Raw genomic sequence first — 9,934 nt, forward strand, 5'->3', positions numbered from 1 at the left:
TGTGAGCCAAATAAATCTTGCCTCTTTTAAGTTGTTCTTCTCATGTATTTTGTCACAGCATCAAAAAGCTAACACAAAAGGATTAAAATCAGAGTGATGGCGAGCCTTTATGGACTTGAACATATAAAGATAAACCCCTGAATCCAGATGTCAACGTGTATATGCGTCTGCTCCCCAGCTGTCACTGAGAGGGCCTTAAAGCAATAAGTTCTCCAAAGCCTGGAGCCTTCTTCGTGCATCTCAAGAACTGGCTCCCAAACACACTTTCCACTCAAGGAATCAGAGCATCTTGGAGAAATGGCTGATTCCAGGACAGGACAGGGGAAGCAGAAAAGGAACCCAGAACATGTTGTTTTGCCAGAAAGCAAGGGAGTGTTTAAACACTGATGGGGACACGTCAGTGGAGCACAGAGCCAGGAGCTTCCAGTAGCCAAAACCAGAGACATTTTGAACACCAAGATAGTGATAGTAACAGACTAAAATAGGAAACTCAAAGCACACACTAATATAAATAAACAGGAGAATTCCTCAATGGGATGGTGACTTGATCTCAAAGTAACTACACACAAAATATTATTCTTAAATTTTTTTTTTACTGGTGCATTCTAAGTATACAAAATGGTGGGATTCATTGTGATGTATTTGAAAATATTTTTCCTTTACAAAGAGAAAGAGGGCAATTTCTCAATGGAGAAGTGTGGCAGACATCACCCCAATCAAGGGACCAAAGTAAATGTCTACAGCAATGGAACACGGGGCAGCACACAGGGGTAGTGTGCTGGGAGCGCACAGAATCACACCCTGCCAGGCAGAGACAGGTCCAAATTGAGGGGCATTCTACTCAATGCCTGCTAGTAACTTTCAGAACAGCTCAGGACCAGTGTATATTGGAGAGGAGAAGGCACAGAACTAAATGCAATGTCTGATTCTGAACTGGACCCTTCCGCTCTCAAGGACATACACAATCAGGACAAGTGATGGGGCCTGTTATCATCCGGGTTTTGATCAACCAGGTCAACAGTTTACAGGTGAATGGTTTAGGGGGAAAATGTTCTTTGTCGTGTAATTGCAAATTTTCTGTTTGAGATTGTTCAAAGAGAAAAGAATACAATTCAGCCATTCTCTGACTTCCCAGGCCCACCCTATCCATCAGGAGGGTCTGTTCTGCAGGCTCCAGAGAAGGAACCTGGTGTGATTTCTTACACTGTGGAGGTGTCCAGGATAGAAGTAGAGAGCACAGCACTCTCTTGGCCCTTTAAGAACCCAGGCACCACCTCCCACTACTTGGGAGTAGGAGAGGGTTTTGTGTTTGCAGCTGGGCCCTCAGTCTGAGGCCTGACAATTACATAACCTAGCAAAGAGCCTTCTTCCAGGAACTCTGGGTGGGTAGCAGATGACAAGGGGAAGTTCATGTTCTCTCTTTAAAGTAACTCCTTTGCTGTCCCAGCTTTCTCATCTTGGCCCAGCTGTTAGAGTCCATAGAAGAAATGGAAGGAGTGTGCCATTCAAGCATGAGGCAGCCCGAGGTCCAAATTTACAAGGAGGTGCCAATGATGGAGGCCCTGCCCTAGATATGTTGGGGAAGAGGTCCCAGGAAAGCTGTTGTGGTGACTCAGAAAACTGGACTCCCTGCAGGGTTGCTGTGTTCCATCACATGGGGACAAGAGAGTTTTGCTGGTTCAGGACACACCTGGAACTGCCGAAGCACTGGGTTCCTCGTGCATTTAACAATGTACCCGGCTTGCATTAGGTCCTAGGAATGTGAGCAAGGGCTCCACACTGCACTGCAGGTCTGCTGTGGGGTCTGGCAGGGCACCTGTGTGCGGCTGGGCCAGGTGAGAGGAGGAAGGGAGGAAGTGGACAGTGCTCCAGGCTGAGAATGCAGGAGCAAAGGCTCGCAGCCCACGCGAAAGTGTGACATACCCTAGATCCTGAGCCCCAGAGTGAATGGCAATGGGAAGACAGAAGGCAGGAGATTAAGTGGACATGTGAAATCACATTAAAGACTTTGGACATGAACCTGGAGGAAATGGGAGGCCACTGGAGAACCAAGCTGGGAGGCTGTGATCAGAACACACTCTGCATTGAGGGGTCCCCTCTGTCCCACATTGAACCCCTAAGCACATGGGGTCACACATTCATGGGGGAATGTGACTCTTCCCTAATTGCTCCAGTAAGGGAACTTTTCATCTTCAGGAAGGAGGTTGGATTTGGGGTTTACATGAAGCAAAGGGCAATGTCTTTGGTCTCAGCAGCAGATTTTTGCAGGGCTTGTGTGTGCCCGGGCATGCCACACAGAGCTCCTCTACGAGCACCTGGGGCTCCACTGTGTGCTGTTACAATGACTTATGTAAAACCAGGCATGGTGGCCCATGCCTGTAATCCCTGCTACTCAGGAGGCTGAGGCAGGAGGATCTTGATTTCAAGGCCAGCCTGGGCAACTTAGCAAGGCCTTGTCTCAAAAATAACAAGAGCTGGAGGTGTAGCTCAGTGATAGAGCGCTTGCCTATCGTGGGGGTGGGGGCTGGGTTAGCTCCTTAGTACTGGAAAAAAATAAGACTTATCAGGGCAGGGAGAAGTGTCTTGTCTCAGAGCCTCCTCAGATTTAGGATTGGCTTGTCTCCCAAGAAGGGTCTGCACAGCCCAAAGGTACACCAAGAGTTTTAAGGGAAGAGAAGTGTCGCCTGACTTTAAACCAGCATCGACAACAGCCAACTATAGTACACTCAGGACGATGTTTCAGAAATAACATCTGTCTGGTGAATAGTACGTCGCCTGGTGTTATATTTGTGTGTTAAAACTATACCCTTGATATGGGACGGCCCCTTTCCACTGACCCTGCCAGACATCCCCATGTTGGCTTAGGGTCAGCCTCCAAAACATCACCCAGCAGTCCCTGGCACGCTCCACCCACGTCAGCCCAAACAACACTGGAGCAATCATGGGAGAGGCCAGCCACTGGCCTCTTATGTCCTTCTCTGTCCCTTCTTCAGGTTCCTTCTCCCTTTCTTCCCAACTGTTCCTCCATGACATGGTCCCTGGACTCCTTTAACCTTCTTGAAAGTCATCTTTATTTATTTTTTTAATAATTTTCCCTTAGCTGTTGATAGATCTTTATTTACACGTGGTGCTGAGAATTGAACCCAGTGCCTCACACATGCAAGGCAAGTGCATTACCACTGAGCCCCAGCCCCAGCCCTGAAAGTCATCTTTAGATAAATTTCCACTTGTTACCATCCTCACTGTGGGATGGATCTCAGAACAAAACATGTTCTTGGGGGCTGGTCTGTGCCTCCTGGGGGAAGACTGGACCCTCTATCCAGAAAGCACACAGTGCATGGGCTCTTTGCAGCCACCGCACCTCATTTGTGGCCAACATTGAGTTTGTGCTGTTACTCTCCAGGCCCTCTCGTCTGCCCCCAACTCTCCTTGCCCGGCTGTGGACCACCATTTCAGACAACTGCAACGGATCCCCCTGAGAATGCTGGATGAGTCCTGTGGACCTCATCCTCCTTGCACCAATGACCTCCCGCTGGCACAGTCCAGGAGACTTCCACTGGTGGTGGTGCAGCAAGTGGGTGGGGTTTCAGCCAGGAGAATGAGTGCATTAGCTCCTGAGCGACCCGCCCTCAAAGAATTATCCGGTCACCCTTTGGCTCAGACTCTTCATACCAATTTCCCTGCACAAAGAAAAATTCTGATAACAAAGCCAGAGGCACTCGAAAAATCAGAGGAAGAGGGCTCTAAAGGTACATTTTAGTTTCCAAGTGTTTTCTTCTCCCTTCCTTTTCTGCCCCTTTCAAAGAGCTGTTGGAGGTCTGAGTTACATAAAACAAGCTCCGGGCGCTCCACCCACATTAGCCCAAACAACACGAACACTGGCCCAGCATGGAGCCGGTCCCCACGCCAGACCCTCTCTCTGCACAGATGTTTCCTTTCAGCTCCACTGGCCCTGGGTCAACAGAAACTAGAGGTCCAGCTCACAGAGGCAGAGGGCTTTCCACGCCCTCTTCAAAGGCCACAGCATCCAGGGTGTAGATCTCCAAGAATATTGCAAAGGACGGTCTCAGCACTTAAAATGGCTGTAACCTTGGCCTTGATGACCTTCATCAGGAAAGTCATCTATCTGTTCAAATGTTGTTGGCCTGGTTTTTTGTGACAGCGGCTCTGGCCCTGCATGCCAGGCCCCACGTTAGGCAAGGCTTAGGGACAGCAATACACCACCCAGCAGGTCTTGGCTCTCATGGGGTTCATTCATACTCCTTGTTTTACCCCTAAAGGTCAGCGGTATGGCTGTGGAAACAGAGCTGGGGGTCTTGAGTTCCAAATCCGGCAAGACACCAGGCACTTGTGTCCTTTGGGCATGTTATTCGAGACCCAACTCCTCTTCTAAAAAATAGGGTGATAATCTCTTCCCTATTACCTTCGGGGTCCTTTTAAGGTGCACAGTGAAGTCACATGTGGAGACAGTTAGGCAACCTGTAAAATCGTGGGGAGGAGGACAAGTCTGGGCCGCCACACTACCCCAGTGTGTCAGGGCGCAAGATGGCCTCTTTCCAGGGGAAAAAGAGGAGATCACCTGAGTTATGACTTCCAGAAAAATAAGGGGCATGATCAGCCCAGTTTTGTATTTATTGATGCCATGGCAATAATAACTCACCCAAGAAACCAAACCTGATCAGCCCTAGAGGATGCTACTGGGGATTTCTACCAACCTTGACATCCCCTGGCCTCCCTGCTAGCCTTCAGTTTCAGGAAAAGTAAGTTCAGCTTTGTGTTTACAGATCCTGAAGTTTCTAAATGATCACACTACCTCTGCATGGCCTTAACATAAGTTTTGCTCATTTCTCTTTTCCCCTAAAGAGTCCCCCTGTATGTACCAAGCCTAATCCTTAACCCACAACCAGAATCTGCAAATACCCGCAGGGAAGATGGCAAGTTACAGACTGCTCACTTCAGAAAGTCCCTCCTCTGGAAATTTAGGCCATGCCACCCTTTTTGATTCAAGATCTCTAGGTGTCTGAAAGTGGGATTTTTTTTAAAAAATATTTTTTTATTGTTGTCGTCAATGGATCTTTATTCTCTTCTATTTATTTATTTGTATGTGGTACTGAGGATCATTGGACCCAGGGCTTCACACATGCTAGGCAAGTGCTCTATCACTGAGTTACAACCCCAGCCTGAAGATGGGATTTTTGAACTGTGTTTAGCCATTAGAGTTGTGGCAGCATGGCTGGTGGTGTGCCAGGACATATAAGTCCTACTCAGAACCAGAAGTCACCAGCTTGTGGAAGAGCAGCAGTAACATGGGCCCCACAGCTCTACACTCTTTGGCCGATTCCCCAGCCCATGCACAAATCTCAGATCCCATCCTGCTCCTTTTGGATCTTTGTTCAACTAGACAAGCAAATCCCTCCCATCCAGGAATCCATATGCAGTTCATCCTTTCATGTGAACCGAACCCTCGAGTGAGTGTCCTAATGCCCAGCTCCTCCACTGCTGTCCTGGGGGTCCACCTCTGGGTGGCTCTGTATTGCAACAGCGGCCCCTGTGTGGCTTGCGTCAATATACAGAACCAACTCACCTACAAACCTGACTGGAGTGTTTTCTTCTCCCGGCAACTGGTTGCAGCAACTCTTCCCCATGGGGCCACAGATGTGATAGACGTGGATGAGAGGCATTATGAACAGAGGTAGGTGACAGAGGAAACTGGTTTACCTATTTTTGTCCTTGCTTATACCTAAACTGCTCAGGCCTAATCCTGGATAAGCACTTCCATCTTGCATGGACTGTTGCTGAACCCTCAATCTTATGATCTGGTGGGTCTGACCATAACCAACTTACGATGGGCAGCTCATCCATCACTTGCGGACCCAGGGTCAGAAACTACTCTCATTGGGCACAGTGGCAAGCCAGGATCTGCTTTTCAAACTCACCTGGAGGTGAATAGTTCCAAAAATCCCATCTTCAGACAGTTCTTGGCCTTGCTCTGGAATCCTAGGGGCTGTGTTGTGCCTTTCCTCTTGAGCTTGCCAGAAACTACACAGCTCCCCTATCCACCTCAAATTCCCTAGCTCCAGGGAATTTCCATCATATGGAACAAGAGGAATCCTGTATTGTAAACTGTTTGGGCCTCAGAGCCCCATCTTGTTTTGGGCTCCCATTTACAAATGGTAGCTTTGTGAGTTACTTGACAAGTGGGTTGAAACAATGCTCTCAAGTGTAGAATTTTTGCCCCCCAAATTCCAAAGCCCAATAAATGCTGTACTTCTTTCATAGTAGAGGGGGTAAAGACGGGAGCGGGTGTGAGGTTCAAAATGCTTTCTAATTTACAGGGATGTTTCAGAATACCCTACACCATTGGATTCTAAAAATATTACTGTACAATGTAATTTACTAGGACTTCCTAGGCACCAGATCCAATAAGCATTCCATCAATATAAAGAGATCAGCAAGGGGCTGGGGATGTGGCTCAAGCGGTAGCGCGCTCGCCTGGCATGCGTGCGGCCTGGGTTCGATCCTCAGCACCACATACCAACAAAGATGTTGTGTCCGCCGAGAAGTAAAAAAAAAATAAAAAAAAAAATAAAAAAAAAGAGATCAGCAAGATGGCCTTGCAGAATACACTGAGGCATAAAACTGGTGATTTACACACACCAAAGACAAAGCTACAAACACATTTTGCTGTCCTTCCATTTAAGAGATCTGCTTTTGATCCTTGTTGATAGGAATTCAGTATTTGCCTAATCTACAGCCACATATGAAGTGCCAGAGGCGGTGTTGATTTGTCTCAAAATATTTCATCTGGCACAGGAGCTGAAACTGGGGCTACTTTGTATGTTTATAGTGGCCCTCCGTCACCCACCACAATCCATCTGGGTTTTTACAGAGTTCTGAGGTATGTTCAACGGTGATGAGTTAGGGACAAATACCATTGCATCCTTTAAGTCTCTGATATTGGAGCTAATCTGCAATTCCTCCCAAGAGCCAGTATGGTTTCTGATTTACTTCCTCAAGTGTGAAAGGGAAGCAGTTTCCAATCTTTGACCCTTCTTACCACTGTGATTCTTATTATATCCCAATTACCTCATCTATTCCATGTATACATCTGGGGACAGAGAAATAATCCCCAAAACCACTGAACCCATAGTGGGCCAGACCTGTGCCAGATCTCCAATCATTTCCTAGTCCCCATTCCTCATCCCTTTTAACTAGAGGAACTTTGTAGCATTTCAGGTTCCCTAACATGGGCATCAAGTCAGAACCCACATCCAAAAGTCTTTAAAGCACCTCTCTCCAATGCTCATGCTCAGTGATTCCAAATCAGCAATTACCTATTGTGGGAACATATGGTGGCATCACAGGATTCTTGCTTAAAGGGACCAACTTCTCTTCAATGGACTTTGGTCTGCAAACTGGCAGATGTGGAAACTGCTGAAGGAATGGAATTTCCCATCCTGGTAGCTGACCTAGACTTTTATGCTTCAACCTTTCTCTCCCCACAGAGTAAGATCCTGATTGGCTGTCTTACTCCTGGGAACACATGATCTATTAGCCATTGTCACAAATCCCTGCAGTGGCATCCTTACCACCACTCTGGCCTTGCTGTCACGGCTCAGAAATTAATATTCAGTTCACTTCTGATGGCTGAGAGCTGCCACCTTTTCCCTGCTCTTCTCAAATCCTATTAACCCAGTAATAAGGGTCCATGGTAACATTTCCTGCTGTCACCTTACAGATGATGGATACTATTGACCTTTTCAAAGATGCAGGACCTCTCCCAAGTGCTGGTGTCTACTCCTCATTTTCTCTGGAGATCACCAGATCCACACTTCCAGGGAGAAACTTTGACATCCTTGCCAGGATATTAAATCCCACTTCCAGTCACAGCCTTGGTCCAATACTCTCAAGATCCCCTCCCACCTCAATTTTCTTGATATATTTCAAGCCCTTGATTTTGGCAAAGGAAACTTGCCAAGGATATACCTGCAGTCTCCTATGCAGTCAAGAGCAAATCTTGGAACTGAACTTCAGGGCACTCTACCTTGCAGCTGCAGATCAGTCCCTACATTGTGCCACAAGGCCTTCTGGTTTTTATAGCGTGCCATAAGCTGACAGCTGGGTGATGGGCCTGCCAGTTTTAAAAGGCTTTCCATGGCAGATAATAGAAGTCAGCCACCTTAGTCAGCAATTACCACTGCCATGATTCCATACTACCCTGTTGTGGAGCTTTCACATAACCCCATCTCCCCCTGTACATCTTAACTCAGCACAGGTGAGTCCTGATGATGACGTTATGGGAAGGCCCTGGGTTATCACCTCCCAATTACTACTACCCATAGACCTTTGCTGCCATATGCTAAGTTCCACTTGGAGGATTTGCTTTCCAGGAGCACTGCTAGTGCAACTGCTTGGCCTAGGACAACCAAAACCTAGGACAAGGACTTAACGCTCTGTGGTTATTGGGAGGTGGCTCCATGGAGTACGGTGGGGAAGTGACAGGGGAAGGACAAGAGTTGATCCCAAGATCATGAGCACCTGAGGCATGATCACACCAGCACAGTTTGAAGAGAATCTTCCAGAATGGCTCCCCCATGACCAAATATCCCTCCATCACTTCCTCTCCCACTACTTGTGAATGGCCTTGGGAGGCAGAGTCCCCAAGTTTGGATTCTAAGATGCTGAGTAGACTCCTGCCAGTGACATCAGAAGCTGAATAGGAAGTAAAAGGTGTATGGGGAACACTGAGATCACTTAACAACCAGACACTTCCTCAACAGCCATTTACTCTATGGTCACTATTTGAGGATATAAATAATATTGGAATGAATTCCTCTAAATGTAATGTTTTTGTTCCCCTTGTGTACTCAGTTATTTACTTTGGTTACTTCTCAGAAGTGGAATGACTAGGTCAAAGGGCATGGGCATTTTTAAGTCTTATTCACACTGCAGCTTGTTTCTAAAACATCTGGTATAGCATAATTTATGCTCTACTGGTAGTCTGTATGTGAGACCATGGCCTTTACTGATGCAAATTACCATTAATAGTATAAATCCATGTGATTTGCAGTCTTGAGTTGCTATGATGTGGGAGTCCCAGGAATCACAGGAACAATAAAACCTACCTGAGTATTGCACAAGACTGCATTCCCTGTGCCCACCTGACTTGGGCTGACTTCAGTGGCCTTCTCCCTGAAAGGTTAGTAAAGGCCATCAGAGACAGCTATGGCTGTGCCTCTCCAGGATGGTACTTTTCTAAGTCTCTGACAGTCTCTGCCTTCAGTTTTCTCATCTCTTATTCTCTAACAGCTACAATAAACAAACCTTTCCAGCAAATGCTTCTCCTAGAGATACCTTCTCCTCTGACATTTCATTCGAGATGCACTCGTCCTATCTGCAGGGTGGCTTTGAGAAAAGGCACAGGATGGTTATCGAGGATGCTACCATCTGCTCCTCTCCTTTGTCCACACTGTGACTGCTGGGGGCCAACCTGCAGGGAAGCTGAGAGCTGCTGGTCATTCCCCTGGCCTGGCAAAGCCTCTTCTGTCTGAAGGAAAATGCAGCTGAGCAGAGTTTCACAATAACAAGTACTCATTCTCATTTCTGCACCTCAAAATGACCCATTGGTATCAACCCTCAAAACCAAGGCCTCTGAACTTCATTCAAATTTGAGCTTCAACTATGGACCACCAGTGCCCAAGTTTCCTTGGGGCAGGGAGGAGAGAGGAGGCTGATTTCTGCCCTTTTGGGAGCAGAGTGTCTTGGTACCTACAGAGATATTCACTGGAAAAACAAAACATGAAAACTCAGCTGTGTTCTCAACAGGGCAGCAGTTTCCTCATGAAACCCAAATCCAGCTGCTTCTGTCCACTGGGTTGACCTTGCTGGTTGAGAGGAGGTGCTCGTGCCAGGAGCTCTGGAAGCAGACCTCAAA

At 47.2% G+C, this 9,934-nt stretch overlaps 1 long non-coding RNA gene across 1 annotated transcript in view; it reads left to right on the forward strand.

Annotated features, from left to right (window-relative positions):
• The window catches only part of LOC308643113, a 622,623-nt gene that overhangs the window by 389,484 nt on the left and 223,205 nt on the right, over positions 1-9,934 (forward strand). The gene's annotated exons all lie outside the window — the stretch shown is intronic.

The sequence above is a fragment of the Spermophilus citellus genome (assembly GCF_964194105.1).
Source record: "Spermophilus citellus genome assembly, chromosome: 3".
NCBI lineage: Eukaryota > Metazoa > Chordata > Mammalia > Rodentia > Sciuridae > Spermophilus > Spermophilus citellus.